Source organism: Mizuhopecten yessoensis, unplaced genomic scaffold (assembly GCF_002113885.1).
Source record: "Mizuhopecten yessoensis strain PY_sf001 unplaced genomic scaffold, ASM211388v2 scaffold11067, whole genome shotgun sequence".
Classification (NCBI taxonomy): Eukaryota; Metazoa; Mollusca; class Bivalvia; order Pectinida; family Pectinidae; genus Mizuhopecten; species Mizuhopecten yessoensis.
In genome coordinates this window covers 494617-500812 of record NW_018408863.1, presented here as the reverse complement: position 1 = coordinate 500812, position 6196 = coordinate 494617, and positions in this window count along the sequence as shown.

The following is a 6196-nucleotide window of genomic DNA, read 5'->3' as shown; positions in this document are numbered from 1 at the left end:
GCAAATGTAAAAAGATACCAATTAACTTAATTGGTTACACTTTCCATACTGTTTGTACATTGCTGGTATTGTAAATTGTATTGTATTGTATTGTATTGTCTGTAAATATATATCACTTTTGAAACCGATGGGTCAAAAGACTCAATGTATTAAGAACTTGATCTTGAAAAACAAATCGGCCATTACTTATCTTTTTAACGTCCGTTCAGTTATTTCGGCAGATTGCAACACGATAACTTTAAACAAACCCTGCACATATGTAATTAAGTGCCATTTGATATGGATATGTGCATAAATAAAGTCAGGAGATCGTATGCCCTGAATATGAATAAAAGAGATTTAAAAACAACTTAAAACTTTATGTAGAACTATATTTCTTTTGCATTATCAGAAATCGTGGAATTGATGTTTAAAGAAAAATCCCTATTTTTTCTAAAATTATTCTATGATATAAACTCAGCTCTTTATATATGTATATGGAGACGTATCGTATTTTTTGTGTTTACTCTGTTTGGCCTTCTGTGTGGAGAACGTGAGTTAGCGAGACCCTCCGAATTTCGAGGATAATAGGGCGCAAACCCGAAAATAAAATGAACGTGACGTATAATATGCCCTATGCTAATTAACTGATGCAGATATGTATAAATGGATGTCACTACTTAAGGAGGCCCGTACCACTGCCAAAAACTGTAACTACCCATTGGAAACTGTTTGTTACGGCTATACTGTAGCTTAGATAAATCATTTCTGAAAAGAAAAGCATATACCTTGCGGGACTATGTATGCAGAAATATTAAAGATGAAGTTAACAAAATACAAACAACAGCAGTGTTCTGACTGTAGAAGCAGCTAGACCAGGATTTTAACTCAGGATTTTACAGTTTTATACTAACGCTCTAACTGACTGATTTTTACTAAATTTGAAAACACCTGCGCATGAAAGAGTCTTATAATATTGTCTTATACATGTGTGTGACATGTGCCGTCGGCAATCTACCCAGTCTCCCTTCCGCTCAACCTGCATTAAATATATGTGTTCCTGCAGACAAAGACTGTAGATATTACCGTGAAATCTAGTCAACCTTTCAGTGATCGGGTAGCAGTGTACAGTAGCGTACGGTGGCCATATGGGTGATATTTTGTACAGTGAATAATCCATGTGTAACATTACATTATCAAAGTTTAAAAAAAAAATCAGCACTAACATTGGCATATACATGATGAAGTGGACTATGTGGGCTTCACATTTAAAAACACAAAAAAAATCGAATTTGGTTTGAGACTACTTTTTTGGCCATTTACAAGTCTGTGTCTACACAACAAAAGCTAGCTTTTCACGTAGTCTATTTTTGTACTCAGCACATATGTAAATATTGTGAAAAATCCAGTTGAACGACCTATGCTAAAATGTGAGTATTTCTGTTACCGAGTAGGTGATATTCAAATGAAGACAGGTTTTAAGAAAACCAATACATGTACTTCTTTCGTGGGTCAACTTTTGGGTTAAAAAACATGTTTTTATGCATTTTTGGCGTTTTTTGATGTGGTAATCGTGGTTTTCACAATTCCCAAATCCGGAGAAATAGCTTTTTGAAAAAAAAATCATTCTAAAAAAAATGTATTTAAAATGTAGATTGTAAATATATATATATATATATATGTAGGTGTGTTGTGCAGGATAAATCCGCTATCCATGTTTATTGGGGACATGCCCTTTATTTTTAGGATCAAGCCATTTCTACTGTACTCTGCTACCTAGGACTAGAACCGATATGGCCAACTTGATATAAGAAAACTTTTGTTCCTTAGTCGACTTTGTGGGATTAGTAGAAAATATTTAACACAATCATTATTTTTGCAGACGTCTTCTTATGTATTGTTTGTATGCTTTTTGTCAAGGTGGTTTTAATTTATTCCTGATATTTTGAGAATACTTCGCAAATATGATTTATTTGATTATGTACCAAAGTATGTTTCAGACGCTGTTTTTACTAGGAAACCATTGTGGAAATCACTTGTGTACAAATCAGTGTACAATCAGGAAGAACTGATGATGTATGAAATAATGATTAGCGATTCTGATTTATACAATTTGTCCACATATATATTTTATGGAAATTAGCTTTGAATTCCCTGAGCACTTGGATAGGATGAATAATGTAATTAGGTTATATGTAGAAATGCGATCTACCAATGTAATTGAGTTGTGTCACTTTTGTGGTATTTTACAAACTGACATTACTACACACATTGTCCTTCGTTGTACAAAAACTGAGAAACTCGTTAGACAACATTTAGTGCCTTATAAGTACTGAGTTTGATATAGAGCTAAATGTTTACTTGCACTCCTTGTCAGATCATAATCTAATTCACATACTACTTGGCGGTATCCTCCATTACAAGTTATGTGAATTGGATTATGAAAACTCTGTATTGATTTGTGCTATTTCTGTTGATAAAATGATGAAATTGTATCATCGATGAAATTGTAATGAAATGCATGTTATCTGAGAATGAATTACCCTATTTAGAATGTGCTAACATTTGATCACAGACGAACAATGTCTTAATAATTTATGTTTCATGTTATTTTTGTACATAAGTATATTTAATTATGAATTGACCTTTAATTAATTTGTATATTGTGTTCTTGTAACTCTTCAAATTGGCGGAAATATAGAAATAATAATAATAGACGTCTCTGATGCAGATACAGGCTGTGAAACTTGAAACCAGTAAGATATACATGTATACAGTCTTGCATTTACCAGCTGTATGCGTTGTATTTTTAATGAAGTTAGTTTAATGATGCGGGTGAAGGAAAATTTTGTGTATAGATAGCTGCAAGCGAATGCATCGGTAACGGGTAAGAATCACCGGACCGGAAAGAGCTGTCCGAAGTTTGAACGTATCTGCTGACAAAATTAAGGCCCCTTACTGTATTCTCTCTGGCCGACCTTAAAATTTACATCAACAGTGAAAGTAGAACTAGAACTGCTATTGTCTAAAAAAACTGATCTAGCAAAATTGAATGACATCGACCTGGTTGCCAAGGTAATACACATGGACTGGGACGGATTTGGACCTCATGCATACCTCCCAGAAGAAGGCAAAGGAACATGTTAGAAGACCTGCTTTGTTCCGAGATATAAAACTCTTTCAGTTTATAACCTAGTGTTTTTTTTCCTGAATTATACTGTTTAGTGTGCCGCTAACAACTACAATGTCATTCGAAGAATTTTTACTTGGTATAATGTAATTCAAAATACCGGTTTGTCCTCCAGGAGACATTCAGATGTGCCTAGGTATCTATAAATAGTCAACCGAAGGTGACCTCTCCTTTTTCTAGCGAGCGTTTAAGAAAATGCCACTGTTTGTGTAATATATGCTTGATTGCCTCCTGGTCATATATTATATTGGCAATAGTTAAACTTGTTGTGCTTAGGCTAAATGCTGAACCTTTTGCTAGGACTAAAACCTATCAATTTAAGGATTTGTCGATGCTCCGACTAGGAAACAGACGCATTGCCTTCCCGAAAATTGCTGAAAGTTAGTTCTACAGTATAGACAAAGGCGATGCTGTGAAGTGTAGTCTCGCTTTCACATTGTCTCGCTTTCGAGACTTTGTCCGTGCGAGAGTTTGGTCCGATTATTATTTTTATTTGGATTTAAAGTGAATCCTTACTGAGAAGTCGGTATAGTTTTTCATTGGCTGGTACCTAATACCCGCAAATTATGGCTAATACAGTTGTCTATACCGCGAGATACATTGTACATATGTATCAGTGTGTACAACAAAGACGTACTAGCTGTTTTGCCAATAGGATAAGGGACGACAATTATTTCATGGGAGTCGCCATTTTAGTTTAGCGTCATCTACTGGTAATAAAAACAAAGATCGGGGCAGACTCTAGCACCAACAAAAACTTGACGACGAGAGGGGGAAAATATAAGACTATTTATAGGAAATTTAGATAGAAATTAAACATTTCAGATATCAACTGTCGCAATAGGGTGCCCTATATAAATATGGTCGCTGATCGCGCGATGTGCTTACAAACACTAGTGTGGGTGATCGGGTGGCGCAGTGGATAGCACACTTGCCTTTCACCAAGGCGACCGGGGCTCAATTCCCCGATTGGGCGTGAAAAGGTTTGCCCCCTAAGCCCCCCCCCCCCCCTTTCGCGCACTTACATCCGGACCAACAAGAATGATTAATATAAGTTAAACTAACTGGTTTCATAATTGTTGTAAAGTTAATAAAGTTTATATATTTCTGTGTGATATGCCACACTACAGTAACATATAAATAAAGCCAGTATATACGTCTCTGCACAGTACATAATAAGAAAGTTCCTGGTACATGTATTTATCGGTTATTTGAATTAAGATGAAATACAATCTTTGCTATGAATGAAATATAGCTGTGTGATCGAACAACGCACTAATATTACAGTGCGTACATCGTGCTAACACAACGCGCGCAACTTGGCGGTTGTACGATAATAGGACTGAGGTCACAATTAAATGCTTCCGGGTTCAGTACTCACGAATTTAGGAAAAACAATGTACTTTGCCTCTTAGAACTTGGTATTTGTGTAAAAGTTTTTTTGTGTTGAAATACTCTACAGTAGAGATAACAATCTAACAATGTTTGTGTCAATTTTTGATATTGTGCAGGATACTGTGTGAAGAGTCCTGAGTTTAGATTTGACATTGGTGACACAAGCAGACGATTATCTCAAGAAAATGCCAACATGCTATGTTGAAATTTTAATATTTTACTCCCAAGATGTTGCTCTTGGCCTGTTACAATGAAACAAATTAAAATTAATTGTGGTCTTAGTCCATATTAGTCTCGTTCAACCAGACTCTTGTTGTTGCATAGAATAGCGACATGATGATATAACATGGGGACATGATGTTATAACATGATGCTATTACATGGTGACATGATGCTATAACATGGTGACATGATGCCATTACATGGTGACATTATGCTTTACCATGGTGACATGGTGTTATAACATGGTGACATGATCCTATTACATGGTGACATTATGCTATACTATGATGACATTGTGATATAACATGGTGACATTGTGATATAACATGGTGACATTGTGATATAACATGATGACATTGTGATATAACATGGTGACATGATGTTATAACACGATGCTATAACATGGTGACATGATCCTATTACATGGTGACATTATGCTATACCATGGTGACATGGTGCTACATATGTATACCATGGTGACATGATGCTATAACATGGTGACATGATGCTATACCATGGTGCCATTATGCTATACCATGGTGACATGATGCTTTAACATGATGAACTGATGCTAAAACATGGTGACATGATGCTATACCATGGTGACATGATGATAAAACATGGTGACACGATGATAAAACATGGTGACATGATGATATACCATGTTGTCACGGTGCTATACCATGGTAACGTGATACTATATCATGGTGACATGATGCTATAATATGGGGACATGATGCTTTTCAATGGTGACAGGATGTTATACCAACGTGACATGATGCTATAACATGGTGACATGATGATATACGATGTTGACACGATGATATAACATGGTGACATGGTGCTATATTATGGAGACAGGGTGCTATACTATGGTGACATGATGCTATACTATGGAGACATGGTGCTATATTATGATGACATGGTGCTATACTATGGTGACTTGGTGCTATAACTTGGAGATATGGTGCAATAACATGGTGCTATACTATGGCAACATTGTGCTAAACTATGGTGAGATGGTGCTATACTATGGTGACATGATGCTATACTATGGTGACATGGTGCTATACTATGGTGACATGATGCTTTAACATGGAGACATGATGCTATAACATGGAGACATGGTGCTATACTATGGTGACATATGCTATAACATGGAGACATGATGCTATACTATGGTGCTATACTTTGGTGACATGGTGCTATACTATGGTGACATGGTGCTATACCATGGTGCTATACTATGGTGATATGATGCTATAACATGGAGACATGATGCTATACTATGGTGCTATACTTTGGTGACATGGTTTCTATACTATGGTGACATGGTGCTATACCATGGTGCTATACTATGATGATATGATGCTATAACATGGAGACATGATGCTATACTATGGTGCTATA